The sequence below is a fragment of the Diceros bicornis genome, chromosome 6, assembly GCF_020826845.1.
Source record: "Diceros bicornis minor isolate mBicDic1 chromosome 6, mDicBic1.mat.cur, whole genome shotgun sequence".
NCBI classification, from domain to species: domain Eukaryota; kingdom Metazoa; phylum Chordata; class Mammalia; order Perissodactyla; family Rhinocerotidae; genus Diceros; species Diceros bicornis.
This window is the reverse complement of record NC_080745.1, coordinates 63,814,264-63,829,233: the sequence shown is the minus strand read 5'-3', so window position 1 is coordinate 63,829,233 and position 14,970 is coordinate 63,814,264. Positions and strand designations below refer to the sequence as shown.

The following is a 14,970-nucleotide window of genomic DNA, read 5'->3' as shown; positions in this document are numbered from 1 at the left end:
ATCCACAAGCAATTATGGAGATAGATAGCTTATGGGGAGGGGGCACTCTCTGGTCAGGTCCCAGTGCTGGCCTGTGGTTAGGGGGAAGGGAAAGTGGGGGGAGAGGTGTGGCCCTGTGATTAATCACTGCCCACTCTGCTTAGGGGTATTTATCACAGTCCGGTGTCAGGTAAATCACTGGAAAAACACCTCTTCAGTAATTAATGTGAAGTGACGGATGGACAGCCCCCAGGCCCATTAATCAGGAACATCAGCAGCCTACTGAGATTATGAATGTCAGGATGCATAAACTGCCGGTGGATCAATAGGCCCAGGAATTCATCCAAGGCTCTCATTTCCGAGGCATCTCCGGTACATTAGGCTCCCTCGACCCCTCCCCCAATCTGAAATGAAAAGCAAGGTTTCAGAACAAAGAGCAGGAGCTGAGGTCCGAAGTGACCACTGTAAGAAAATAGTCAAGGAAGCTGGCCATGGGAGGCAAGGTACCAGGACAGGCAACATGAGCACAGAGCTTTACTGACCAAGAAGCTCTCAGAAGGCTCAGTGCCCTGGAAAGCAGGGGAACAAGGAAGATAACAGTTAACATTTAACTACTCTGAGCCTGATTATCCATTTTAGGGGTAATCCAGCTTCTTACTTCTAATCTTTTACCCATTTTCCCTCCTACTGGCACTACTAATATAGAGAGAAATGAGAGAAAGAAAATTCAATTTCTCCTACCTAACAACCTAGGCAAAAGTTTCAAATTAAGAAGAAAAAGAAGAATTCACATAAAACAAAATCACTGAATTATCCTTGAATTTAATTTAGCCTCATCCCTCATTACCATGAAGAACTGGGAATTGCCAGAAGTATTCACAGTGTTTTCAATTTAGAAAAAGGTAGTCTTCCTGATTCATTAGCATTTATAAAACAGTCTGCCAATATAAGATACGAGATAAAGGCTAAACTGTGTGGTGGGATTCCAGCAAAACGAAATCAGCTCTTAATTCTATTTCTTCTCCAAGTCAAACAAAAATCTGTCCATAAAAAGGGTCTGCTCAACTTGTGAAACAGTATGGAGCTGAAATAGAATTACTGTTTGCTCATCACTCCAAGTTTAGTCAAATTTTGTATGAGACGTATGGCTGTGCTCTGGCCTCATAGTGAACACACGCTAGGCTGCAGTGACGGGAATGAGAGTGCACTTGCCACTACATCCCACCAAACCCCAGTGCTGTGCTTTGTGGTCAGACTCAGGCCAAGTCTGCAATAGTTGGTTAGAAAGTGTCTCAGAGTTACGGCTGCCTGTTCCGCTAAATCTCATTTCATTCTACTGATGGATGGATGGACAGATGGCTGCTTGGTGAAAGCAGCATTATCAGGCAGCTTCTACAGAGCCTCTGAATGATGGATAGCTCTGTTTCTACTTTCTCCAAACCACCATCGATCCAAGCCATATTTCAGCAGTCAGAAGCCCAGTAATATTAAGACACACAATCAGGTTAAGTTACTTGCAGTGTAAACCTCTAGAACAGAAATTCTAACACCTGTGCTTTGCTGTCACGAACTGGGCTGAAAACGTTACAGTTCTATTCTTTCTAGCTGCTAACCCAATGAATTCCAACAGCTCAAAGCCCAAAGGGAACAGCTGGGCTCCATTCCTAGGAGCACTTGAAAAACTAGCTTGCCTGCCAAATTTCTACTAGCCAGTTCTGTGAAATGAATTCTGCAGTAGTAGTGAGCAGATCTGTGAATATGTGTATCCAGTGGAGTGTGAAGCTATTAGAACCATACAAACCACATAGAGTCTGTCAGTGATATAATCACTAGCCTCAAACATGTGGAGCCTTAGATATACCAAGTAGATCTTACCTACCAACATCAGGGAGGGTGATTAAGACCAGGACAGATTAAATTTTTGTCTTTTGCACGTAATCCTAAAATGCTGTTTCTATCTAGTCTGCCTGGCTGGCTTCTACTCTCTGGTGTACACATCAAATCATAAATACTAATCCTTGCCTGTTTTCACAAGCACACCTCCGCATCCATTTGCTCTGTCACCTTCTAGACACTCATCTCAGCTTGTCTATTAGACTCCATGCCTTCTTTGTTCTTTCCACGTTATCCTGTGCTCTCAGACAGCAACTCAAACCCGTATAACTGGACTCTGTATCAAAGTTATTTCCACTCATTGGACTCTGACTCCAGCTTTGTGATACAGATTCCCGGAACCCACATGCCCTCTTTTTCTAAGCTCACGTATCCCCAAATGACTCCTCTAAATGCTTCACTATCAACTATACCCCAAATCAGCTTGGCTTGGTTCCTAGTCCTGCCCCTCTTGACTGACTTGCTGCCAACCTGAGCCTATGTTCACAGAGAATTTGTTTGTGGGGTTAGAAAAATGTCTCAGCAGAGCGGCAATTGTCGTTCTTCTTGCTGTAATAGTAGTTTACTTGAATACTTTACCATTTACGTGATAACAACACCTACAGCTCTGTTCCTAGCAAAAAAAGAAATCATGTACTATTTTTACAAGATACTACTTAATTATGTCATAAAGAATAGCACTGCCCTTCACATAAACATTAAAAAATTTTTACAAAATCTCAGAATTACATTATTGAAAGGCATTATATAGGTCAGAATTCAGCATCTGAATTTTTAAACCAATGATCTGAGGTTGTAATGTCCATGATTAGATATATATTAAGTAGTATATATTAAGTAGCAAAGCAAGACTGGAACCTGGATTTCAATGGCAAGTGCTGTGTTCATTTTATTATATTTCTCAGACGTTCTGTTTTCTTCCTTGGGATTCAGTGGGAGTGGGGGTAATGAGAGTTGAGTGCCATTTGTGTGTGTGCCTGTGTGTTTTAGGGGAGAAAGGTGGCACAAATAATTAAATTTGGTCACCTAGACTATTGTACTTCCCACCAAAGTTGCCCATTGGTCATCTGAGAGCCACTCACTATCTTAGAAAACAAAATTAGATGAATCCCTGATAACCAGAAGCCTCTACTCTTCTCTTCTCCCTTCTTAATGTATTTGTCCCAGTCCTATCTACAAGGTTTAAAAGAAAAATGCAGGAAGCTATTTAATGCAAGTAGAATCAGAAGAGCTAAAGGCTCCATAACTTAAACTAAATGGAGAGCAATGTGTCCTCTTCATTTCCAAGGACATCACATTCTCGTCAAATACAGAGCACAAGTTGACTGATTGGACTTCACCCTCTGGTGGCCAAAATGTGTCACTGCTGCAGTTCCTGATTGCCAAGATGCCTCCATATAGATCCCTATAACCTTATAGTTGAAAATCATGTCGTGTAACTTCCTCATTTTAAAGATGAGGAAACTGGCTAAGGAATTTATCTAAGACTTACAGCTATTTGAGTGGGAACTGAGACCGGAACCCAGATCTCCTACCAAACTAGTAGTTTTATTACCATCACGGCTGCCTTAACCAGTTTTTCACCCAGTATACAGTACTCCCCCTTTATATGTGGTTTTGCTTTCCACAGTTTTAGTTACCCGTGGCCAATAGAGCATTCCAAAAGCGTTAGACGGAATATTCCAGAAATAAACAATTCATAAGTTTTAAACCGCAGCCACTTTGAGTAGCATGATGAAATCTCGTGCAGACCCACTCTCTCCCACCCAGGACATGAATCATCCCTTTGTCCAGCATATCCACGCTGTATTCGCTATCTGCCCATTAGTCACTTAGCAGCCCACTCGGTTATCAGATCAACTGTCACAGTATCACAGTGCTTGTATTCAAGATACCCTTTATTTTTACTTAATAATGGCCCCAAAGGGCCATTAATCTCTTATTGTGCCTAATTTAGAAATTAAGTTTTATCATAGGTATGTATGTATAGGAAAAAACATATTATATACAAGGTTTGGTACTATCTGTGGTTTCAGGCATCCACTGGGGGTCTTGGAACATATTCCCCGGGGATAAGAGACAACTACTGTATACTCGGGATATGCTAGCTGAGCAAAGTTTAATCAGGAAGTTAATGGTCCTGCAAAAATAATCACACAATCCACATCAAAACCAAATATATTATCAACACTAATGCTCACCTCCATTAGTATAAATGATCAGGATGACTTTTCCATCCCCTTCCCACAAACATGTGCCTCATACACTGAACAAGAACTCTACCACAACTATTCTTAGCACCAGACAAAACACTTCTCCTAAGAATTCCAAAAAAGGGGCCGGCCCCGTGGCTTAGCAGTTAAGTGTGCGCGCTCCGCTACTGGCGGCCTGGGTTCGGATCCCGGGCACGCACCGACGCACCACTTCTCCAGCCATGATGAGGCCGCGTCCCACATACAGCAACTAGAAGGATGTGCAACTATGACACACAACTATCTACTGGGGCTTTGTGGAAAAAAAAGGAGGAGGATTGGCAATAGATGTTAGCTGAGAGCCGGTCTTCCTCAGCAAAAGGAAGAGGATTAGCACGGATGTTAGCACAGGGCTGATCTTCCTCGCCAAAAAAAAAAAGAATTCCAAAAAAGGCACTTCCTCAAAACAAATAGCTTGTGTTAGGTGAATAATAAGGAATGACAACTATCTGAACTCTTATTTTATTCCTATATGCTCCCTAAGTTCATAGAAAGGTTGTTTTATTTTCATTAACCAAATATGTTATAGAATAATCAATTTTTTATACTCATTTGCAAGGCTATCTAAAGCCAACACAAAGATCCCTTCCTTTCATTAAGAAAAGTCTTTTTATAGAGTTTCTATTTGGTTAAGAAAGATCTATTAAGCAATGCCTAAGAGAACAAGGACATACTTTTCAAAACCTGCTGCTGTGAACCATGTCTAATTATATTTTCTGTTTCATTAAGGTTTAGGCCCCACAAGCAAAACTGAAGTAGTGGTAGAGTAGTACCAATAGTAGTAGCAGAGGAAGAGAAAGAGGAAAAAATAACCAGCCTGCATTTAATGAGTGGTTACAATGTGACAGGGACTGTGCTAAATGTTTTATATATATTATCTCATTTGATTCCAACTACACTATGAGGTAGCTGTTATTATCCCAATTTTACAGATGAGAAATCTGAAGCTTAAGTAACTCAAGATCACACAGCTTCTAAGTGTTGGTTAGGATTTCAAAGTCCCTGCAATTAACTACTACACTAGACAGCCTGATATTCAGCAGATGGTCTCTCACAATAATGTATTAATTTCATAAATATTCACAATTTGCTTAGAATCTGCATAAATGCAAGGTAACCAAAGAGAGTTCAAAGACTACGACAGTAAAATAAGAAAACCAACTAGGATAAGAATGAAAGAACTTTAATGCTTTCATAGCATGTCTATTCCCAATAACCTTCCAGACTTAAAAGTTCTGACAAGAATAATTCACTATTGTCTCTGAAACTTCCTCATTCACCTTGCCTCACCCTCAAAGCCATATGGTGAAGAACCTCACCAGGTGTCAGGAGAGGAACTCCCTCTCTTCTATTTCCCATAAGAATAATCTCATACTTCTTCCCACCAACTCCCGCAACCATTTGAAAACATCATCCCTCTCTGCATATTTCTTTTTCTCCAGAGGCATACGTGAACATGGGAATAATGACCAGTGAAATTAATATCACAGTTCTTACACTGGAGGAAGCTTCAAAGCAGAATGTAGAGTGCACTTTCAAATATGAGTCTAAAAACAGAAGAAACTTGTACATCAAATACCTACTGCAGATGGTATTTTCAGATTTAATCTTAAACAGAACACAATAGTTACAGTATTTTAATATTAGTCTGCCTTGGACATTTACAGCCTTTGCCTCTGTATGCAGTTGGACACAGAATACAGATTACAGAACTAGAAGAAACATTTCACGAAAAATCTGAGTATCAAGACAATGAAAGATGCAAAATACATGATTCTGCTAGGATCATGGGGCCACCAAAATACATTAACTACGGCTCGAAAATGTTTTTCTCCCAACATGACACAATTCATGCCTCTAACTTATTTTACACTCCACTAGCTATAGTCGCCATGCATCGGCACCAACTGATTTCACGCTTTATAGATTGGGAAACAGTCCGCAGCTTAGTCTCTTTCACACTCCACTGATATGGTAACCCCATGGTTCACCAACTTAACTCTTCCAAGTTTAACATTAGCACCTATTATTGATCACCTCAAAAGACAGTCAGATCAAAGCTTTAATATAACTGAACAATAGCAATATAATATGTAACAGAAAGGTAGAGAGAAAAGTCTGTGTCCTACTCTGCATATATACCTGGTGGTAAGGGGGAGAGCAAGAAGGAAAAAACTGCCTCCTAAAACTTCTTTCCCTCACTACACATCTGGAGGTTGGTTTATGTTTCCAGACTTCTTTGAAATTAGTCCCTCTCCTGGGTCTATCCTGACTTACAGTGATATCCCATAGTTGACAATAAAAAAGTTGAAATGGATAAGGCTTTGGGGCAAAGCCTCAAACTTGATACGCATTAAACTTCATCTTTTTTACCCTTTAGGATTCATAGACTAAAGCTAATAAAGCACTGTGTAAATTTTGAAAACAGAGGCCACTAGGCCTAGTCTGTGCTAAGTGTCTTATACATATTACCTCATTTGATCCCAACTACATACTAAGAGGTAGCTATTATCATCTTTACAGATGAGAAATCTGAAACTTACCTAAGATCACACAGATTCCAAGTGTTGGTTAGGATTTCAAAGTTCCTGCACTTAACTACTACAGTTGACCAGAATACATGCCTTATAAAAAATGGGGTCAAATAAAACATAACAGAGAATAGTTTAAAAACAAAAAACACCAAAGTGCAATAGCAACAAAAGAGAAAGAACAACTGTAAAGGAGGTGGAGTCTGTATGTTAAGAGATATAGTTACAACTCTCTATCTATCTCATTTCCCTCTTTGTAGCTATGCTAGCAACTGTGAAGGCCCAATGTGGCTCGTAAGAAACCAAGGAAGAAAAAGAAGCAAGTTTCACTTCAAAGCAGGCAAAGAAAGTATTAGATAATTAATAAATAAGAGCTTCTCAGGCCTAGTGGCATAGTGGTTAAGTTTGCGCACTCTGCTTTGGTGGTCCGGGGTTCGCAGGTTCGGATTCCGGGCCAGGACCTACGCACTGCTTATCATGCTGTGGCAGGCATCCCACATATAAAGTAGAGGAAGATGGGCACAGATGCTAGCCCAGGGCCAATCTTCCTCAGCAAAAAGAGGAGGATTGGCAACAGATGTTAGCTCAGGGCTAATCTTCCTCACCAAAAAAAAAAAAAGAGCTTCTCATATGTGCAGACTGAAAGTCTACTAATTAGAGTTTCAAGAATAACAAATAATTACCTTAGAATACAATAACTTTTGCACAACGCTCCTTTAAGGACCAAAAAGCCTATACAGAGTGCTACAGAAGGCTTTCAAAGAAGAATAATCTCCTGAACAAACATGGTTCAGGTACTTAAACTGCATTCTAATCTGTCTATTATTCTTATGATACAAAAAGAAAGATAAATGTTAAAGACTGGTAAAAGCTAACAATAGGTAATGGCATTTTCTTACAGTCAAACAAATATTTGTTAGGTGCACATATTGTATGTACTGAGTCTATGCTAGGGGCAGTGGAGAATGTAAAGTAGGCCTACAAGTAATAACATGGTTTGAACCACATGAATAATGTAGCCTCCCCTTTAAGTCTTCTCTAACTAATTGGGAAAACAAGGAATTTTTTCTTAAAGTTGTTTTAAGGTAGTATATAATTGCTAAATAAAGAGAAAAGCAGTAAATGATAAAAACCCAGAGAAGAGAGATATCACCAAGGGCCTGGAATGGTTGAAAAAGACGTCATAAAGTAGGTGGAATTGGAACTAGGCCTTTGGAAGCTGGCATTTAGACAGAGAACTGAAGGGAGACATTCCAAGCAGAAAGAACAGCCTGAACAATATGAAGAGGCACTATGTCAAAAAGTGTTATTTTGGAGACAGTTATAAAAACTAGTGTAGCTAGAAGCAAAGGTTCAATGTAGGGAAATAGTGGACTATTCTGCCAGAAAGATTGTTTTCAGCCTGGAGGGCCTTCAACACTAGGTTTAGGCATTCGATCCCCTAAGCAGAGTCAAATCTAGACCTTACAGACAATTCCCAAAAAGCGATACTATCACAGTGTCTGCCCCTTAGTCCATTTGCCCTTTCATTTATCCCTGGCATCTTTTTAAATATGCATCATCAGTGTAGAGGCAATAAGACAGCACCAAATCCTAAGACTGACAACTCTCTCACGCTTTCTTAATCCAATGCTATCAATGACCAAGCAGTAACATTAACCAAAAATCAGAAATAGGACCAATATGAGGGATAGGCTCCAAAACAATGTGCCCCAAGTCTAATCCCATATTCAGAATTAGACATTATAACTAGGGGAGTAATCAAACACATTTACTTGGTATAACCATTCTCATAATCAGAGAAAGAACCGAACCAAAGCTTGCCCCACATTCAATTCTACTCCACAATCCAAATAATATTCAGAAACTCAGGCCTTGATGTCTGATGAAGATGGCTATAGTTGGCCAAGTGTCTCTGAAATAATACCACCTGGTGGTATGTATATATGTGTGTGCACAAAAGCATAAAATCTAATAAATAACAGGATGAAGGCTTTGTCTGAGATAAAAGCCCAGTCTTCTGGATCTAGATACGGTAACTGGCCTTATTACCAGTGTGATAATTCCTGAAAAAGAACCAGTGTTATAATTCCTGAAAAAGATAAGTTGCATCCCCATTACTCTGACTTTTATAGACTCATTTCCTGGCATGACATGATATTTCTAGCCTCTTAAAAACTTTTAAATCTATCCAATCCATACTCTCATCAATATAACATCTAACCGTACAGTTCTGATGACAGAATGAAACACTAACACCTTGAAAACAAAGGTGAAACACACTATTTCTACCCTACCAAAACACACACACACACACATACACACACACACGCTAGCTGTTTACTTCATAGTCATATTAGCACAGCTAACAATGAGAATAGCTTCCACATGAATTGCCCACAGAATCTGAATTGCCTGCTCCTCTCTCATCTCTTCCCCTCCGCATCTCCTCTATAACTTAACACACAGCCACCTCACTCTGCTGTCCACCTTCCCCAACTGCTGTCCAACAATTCACAGGCTGTCACAGATTGTCAGCACTACGTTTGGGGACTTGAGAAGTACTCTTGAGGGACAGTGCAGTGTATTAGTACAGCTTTTTCCCGGACACAATGTCCCCCTTTATAGCCAGTTGCAAATTACTTTCTTCTTAAAAAAAATAATACTTCTAATAAGACAAGTACAAGGAGATTTTAAACAACCAAGATTAAAACTCGCTTTGGTTTGCTCTGAGATCTGGGCCATTTCAGAGCCAGGCACAATGAAATCCCATGCCTCCACTTACAGGAGCCACACATCCCATGTAGGAACATCTGAAGTCGGCTTTCGTATGCTAACAAAAGCAAAGAGACTACCGGAAAAAAAATCAAAAAGAGTCTTCTTTCCCCTTTTTTCTGTGCCTATGGCTCTTCCTTCTTAGATTCTACTTGAGAATACATTTTTTAAGCTCAGCTCTCCACATCAACATTTACTTCTCGCTATGCCTTGCTATGCAAAACCATTTAAAACACCATTCTGCAAATCATCAGTATCATTTTATTATAGTTGCGATCCAATTTTTTGCCATGTGTTTCAGCAGCACCCGAGTACAATTATCATCTGACAGTTGCTGTGACTGACCCTCTTGTTATCACTAAAGCCTTCACCCTACACGTCAGCTTCCCAGTTGCCACTGGCTACACATGAGAGTCAGAAGCTGGAATAAACTGAAAAGATCATCAGAGGACGTAGGTAAGAAAAACCTCTCACAAAACAGCAGGTCATATCAACTTCCTAAGTCTTCTTGGAAAAAAAATTTTTAATTGAAAATAAACACCCATAGAGTAATATTAAAAAATTAAATCAGTTTCACTAGATATCTAATTATTTTTCATTTCCAAGTTCTTTGATAGCGTTATTCATTCTGCTTTATTATGCTTTACTGAGGATTTAACTAACCATCTATTCTTCCTAAACCAGTTCATCAAAGCCCTACAGTAAGACTGCATCTTTGCTGCTCCCTATATGAATGATAGGGACGCTAGTGCTTGGCAGGAAGAATATTAATTTTCAGTTCTTACAGTGGAAAGAGACTGAATAGAGCAAAGCTAGTAATCCAACTTGGAGAACTAATTCCAATATTTTATCAGCCCTTCTTCTTTCTACAACACCAAATTAAGAAAGACAGTGAATAGAAGCAAGAAAATCTTCAAAAGACCGTAAGTCTTTCAGGAAATTGCCACTTTCAAACTTGTTTTATGTGCGAGTTACAAAATAAAATGACACTGAAGAAACAATATGTAAGCAAGCAAACAGAGTAAATAGACAATATTTCTAGAAAATATGCATAAGTATAGTTAACTGACTTACCAAATAAGTGACATTTATTTTTTGAATAATAAAACTCTAGAACACGCAGATAGACTGTGTCTGAAGGCAAATGGTACAAAAGCTTCCTTCTGACAAACAGCAGCCTCACCTGGAAAATAATAATAATAAAAGTTATTTTTATAAAAATAGGTAGTTATCACTTCTTTGACACCTGTCTGTACACTCAACTTGCATTATCTCACTTCATGAAAACTAAGAGTTTAACACAGTGATTTACCATAGAATGTGCAATGAAAATAAACACATGCACAAAAATACTTTTTAGAGGCTCATCAACAAAAAAGAATAAGGAAATGTCATCGTCTCTCATTCTCAGTCCTCTGAGAACTAGTGTGAGAGGACAGAAACGCCTATTAACTGCCATCAAAAAAAGAGATAAGAAACAAAATAATACACATGATCAAAAACAGAAAAAGACGTTCGACTTTCAGTCATTAATATAGTTCTAACTTATAGGATGGCATAAGGTGGATGCTCAATAAGAATATGCTGAATGGATGGCTGGATGGACAGATAAAAAATAAACTTCATCATTTAGCAAAGAAAAAAGAAATCACATCAGTAGCAAAGAAGTGCAAAATAAATATACTCTTTACTGCCCATCAAATTGGCGAAGATTAAAAAAAGAGCAGTAAGGTCCTCTTTTGGTGAATGCAGACTGAATAGGGCTCACACACTGTTAGTGGAGATATACATTTTATTAACATAGAAAGCATTTTAATAATATTTCAACATCTTTTATATATCAAAGGACCTTTCGCAATTCTCCTTCAAAGAATTTATCAAAAGGAAATAACTGGAATTCTACAAGGATACTTATTCTGTAACTATTTATAATAGTAAAAATTATAAACAACTTCAATGCCCATCTATAAGAGCCAGGTTAAATAAATTATGGTACATCTATACTATAGAGAATAATACAGATATTTAAAAAAATGTAGCTCTAAATGTTGATATAAAGATCCAAAAAACATATTAAGTTTTTTAAAAATGGAGAATTTAACAAAAAGTGTACAAAACCAATATAATGAAAACTTTAAAACATTCCTGAAAGACACAAAAGTAGATCTGAACAAATGGAAAGATACTCCTTGTTCTTGGATAGAAAACTCAACACAACTCAACATCATAAGGATATTAGTTCTCCCTAAATTAATTTATGAATTTAATGTAATCCCAACAAAAATCTCAATACGAGTAAGTTTTTTATAGAGACAGACAGCTGATACTAAAATTCAAGAGAAAAATAAACACATAAGAATAGCCAATAAAACATTAAAAATTCTAAAAGCTAGCCCTTGAAATACTACCAAGGCTCTATAATTAAAACAGTGTGATAAATGGTGCAGGAATAGACAGACCAGTGCAAAAGAATAGAAAGTCCAGAAATAAACTCAGTGGAAACTTAATATATGACAAACGTGGCATCTCAAAACACTAGGGCAAAACTGTACTTTTTAAAGAAAATATGCTGGGACAACTAATTAGCATTTGGAAAAAGATTATTAAACTCACAATATTCACAAAAAACATCCAAATGTATCAGGGATCCAAATGTAACAACTAAAACTATACAAGTACCAGAAGAAAACTTGTGTGAATTCCTCTTCACCTTGGGTAAAGGGAAGGGTTTTCTAATTATAAACCAAAATTTAGACGCAACAAAGGACCAAAAAATTGGACTACATAAAATAAAAGCCTAAACACACAAACACACACACACACTCCATAGTCAAAAGACAACTGGCAAACTGGGAGAAAATATTTGTAACATACATCACTTATAAAGAGCTAATATTCCTAATATTTTTTTAACTCTTAAAAATCGAGGGAGAAAAAACCCAAAAACCTGATAGAAAAATAAACAAAAAGATACAAGACAATTCACACAAAAAAATATATCAGAATGACCTTTATACATATGAAAAGATGTTCAACCTCACTACTAAAATAAATGAATATTAAAACTATACTGAGATACCATTTCTTACCCATAAGGTTAGCAAAAACTAAAAAGTATTACAACACACTCCGATGGCTAGGCTGTGGAGAAACTAACACTTTCCTATACTCCTGGTGGGAATTCAAATTTGTACAACACCCACAGAAAGGAATTTAGCAATGTTTAAGAAAACTATATATACACCTTTAAACTTCTGACCCCATCATTCCATTTTAAGAATTTACCCAAACATACAAAAATATATATGGACAGGGTTAGTCACTGCAGCACTGTTTGTAAAGCAAAATGTTGAAAAAAGCAAAAGAGAATGGTTAACATCCTCACAACAGAGTACCATGCAACTGTGGGAGGGAGCAAAAGACAGAGGGAGAGGGCTAGCTTTATAAACTGATGCAGAATGGATTCCAAAATATATTGTGTTAAGTGAAAAAAGCAAAGTACAAAAGAGTATCATGCTACCTTTCATGTAAGAAAGAAGAGGAAATAAGAAAATATACATGTATCTCCTCATTCCTGGGGGAAAAAACACACAGGAAGGATAATTCAAAGAATGATGAGATTGGTTACCTAGAGAGGGTGGATGGAAACAGGGTGGGAAGGATAGAAGAAATGGGTGACGTTGCCCTGAGTATGTATTTTTACACATTTCTGACTTTTGGAACCATGTTAATGTTTCACATACTCAAAAATAAATAAGATCGATTAGGATGAGGAGAAAAACTTAGAATACAAACAGAACTGAACTGTATTGCAAATGACTAAACAACCATACGAGGGAGGGAAGAAAGCTGGGGAGAGAAAACTAATCCAAGTAACTTATGAACATGGTTTTTAGATCAGCGCTGTCCAAAAGAAACATAATGGGAGCCACATACGTAATTTAATATTTTCTAGTAGCGACACTGAAATAAAGTAAAAATAGGTGAAATTAATTTTATTAATATATTTTATTTTCTTAAGTATCTAAAATATTTCAACATATAATCAACATAAAATTATTGAGATATTTAACATTCCTGATTTCACACTAAGTTTTCAAAATCCAGTGTATATTTTACACTGACAACAAATCTCAATTCATGTAGTTAGTGGCTAACCTATTGGACAGTGAAGATATACTATATGCCCTTAGGTTAAAAGAAAAAACTATCAACAAAGACTGAACTCTATTTACTAGGTATCTTTTAAATAGCAGTATGAGTTAGCAATTCTGAAACTATTTTCTGATATCTAGGATTCAGTCAAAAAGTAAAATCATGAATAATAGGGCTAGGTTTCTCACTGTTGGAAGGAGTTATAAATATAGAATGAAGGAAGGATAGAATCAACACTGCAGTGTTGGATTGGAATCAGAGGTATCAGCATCAACTCGCTGTTTTCAGTAGACAAAGATGTATATAGCGTGTGCACACACACATCACATATATGTATTTCCTAGACACCTGCTGAGAGGGCCTAGAAGCAATGACACCCAGCAGCAATGACGACATCGACAGTCCAGATCCTGGCTTGTAAAGCCATTCTCTACTAAAAGGAACTAGAGCTTCTTGAAGAAATAACTCATTCTAGGGCTCAGGCTGGGAAAGTGCAAGATGAGCCTAGAACACTTTGTTGTGGTAAAAAGTAAGGAAGTGCTCAAACAATAACAAGGGTAGGCCAAAAGGAGACAATCACCTTGAAGGGGCTCCCACTAGCCAAATCAGGGACAGTGTCAAAATAAATAATGAAATAAAGTATTATAATAAATAAGTGTAGAAGGAATGAGGGAATTAGAAAATCACCATTTAGGAATCATGAAAATGATTCAGGCAGAAATCACCAATGGAGGAGGTAGGAAGTCAAGATGGCGGCGTAGGAAGACTCTGAACTCACCTCCTCCCGCGGGCAGAGCCAATTTACAACTACTCGTGGAAAAGTTACCCCTGAGACAGAACTGAAAACTGGATAAGAGGAACTCCTGCAACAAAGCACAATCCTAACTGAGGTAGAAGAGGCACAAACTCCCTTCTGGAGAGGAAAAACGCCGCCTTAACTAGCCTCAGCGCCTCACGGCCGCCCGGGAACAGCCCACAGGTACGCAGCCCTCCCTGGAGGCGCGGGGCCCTGAGCAGGGGAACGCCCCCGCTGTGGGCATTTTGTGGACCCAGCACAATCGAGACGAGTGACATAATATCTGACTTTGCCTGCTACTAAAACATTGGGGAGTACCCCTAGAAAAGCTGGTTCACAAAGAAATTAAAACCGGTTCTTAAAGGGCCCATGCGCAAACTCACCCGTTTCAGAAAGCAACCTAAAATCACCAGAAAGAAAAGTGCACAGTGCTTTGGTGAAAAGAGACTCACCTAATAGGCCCTGTGTGCATCTCGGTGAGAGGTGAGACCTCTCCAGGGACTGGGACATTGGCGGCGGCCATTGTTGTGGCCTGGTGTAGGCGTGCTGACACAGACGCCATTGGAGTTCTCCCTGGGGCCTGCTAGCC

At 38.4% G+C, this 14,970-nt stretch overlaps 1 protein-coding gene across 2 annotated transcripts in view; it reads right to left on the bottom strand.

Moving 5' to 3' along the window:
- The window catches only part of R3HCC1L (R3H domain and coiled-coil containing 1 like), a 96,483-nt gene that overhangs the window by 62,817 nt on the left and 18,696 nt on the right, over nt 1-14,970 (bottom strand). For both annotated transcript variants that reach the window (XM_058543702.1, XM_058543703.1), the window contains exon 2: nt 10,505-10,613. The gene's annotated coding sequence lies outside the window, so the exon portion shown is untranslated. The remainder of the gene's footprint in view (nt 1-10,504; nt 10,614-14,970) is intronic.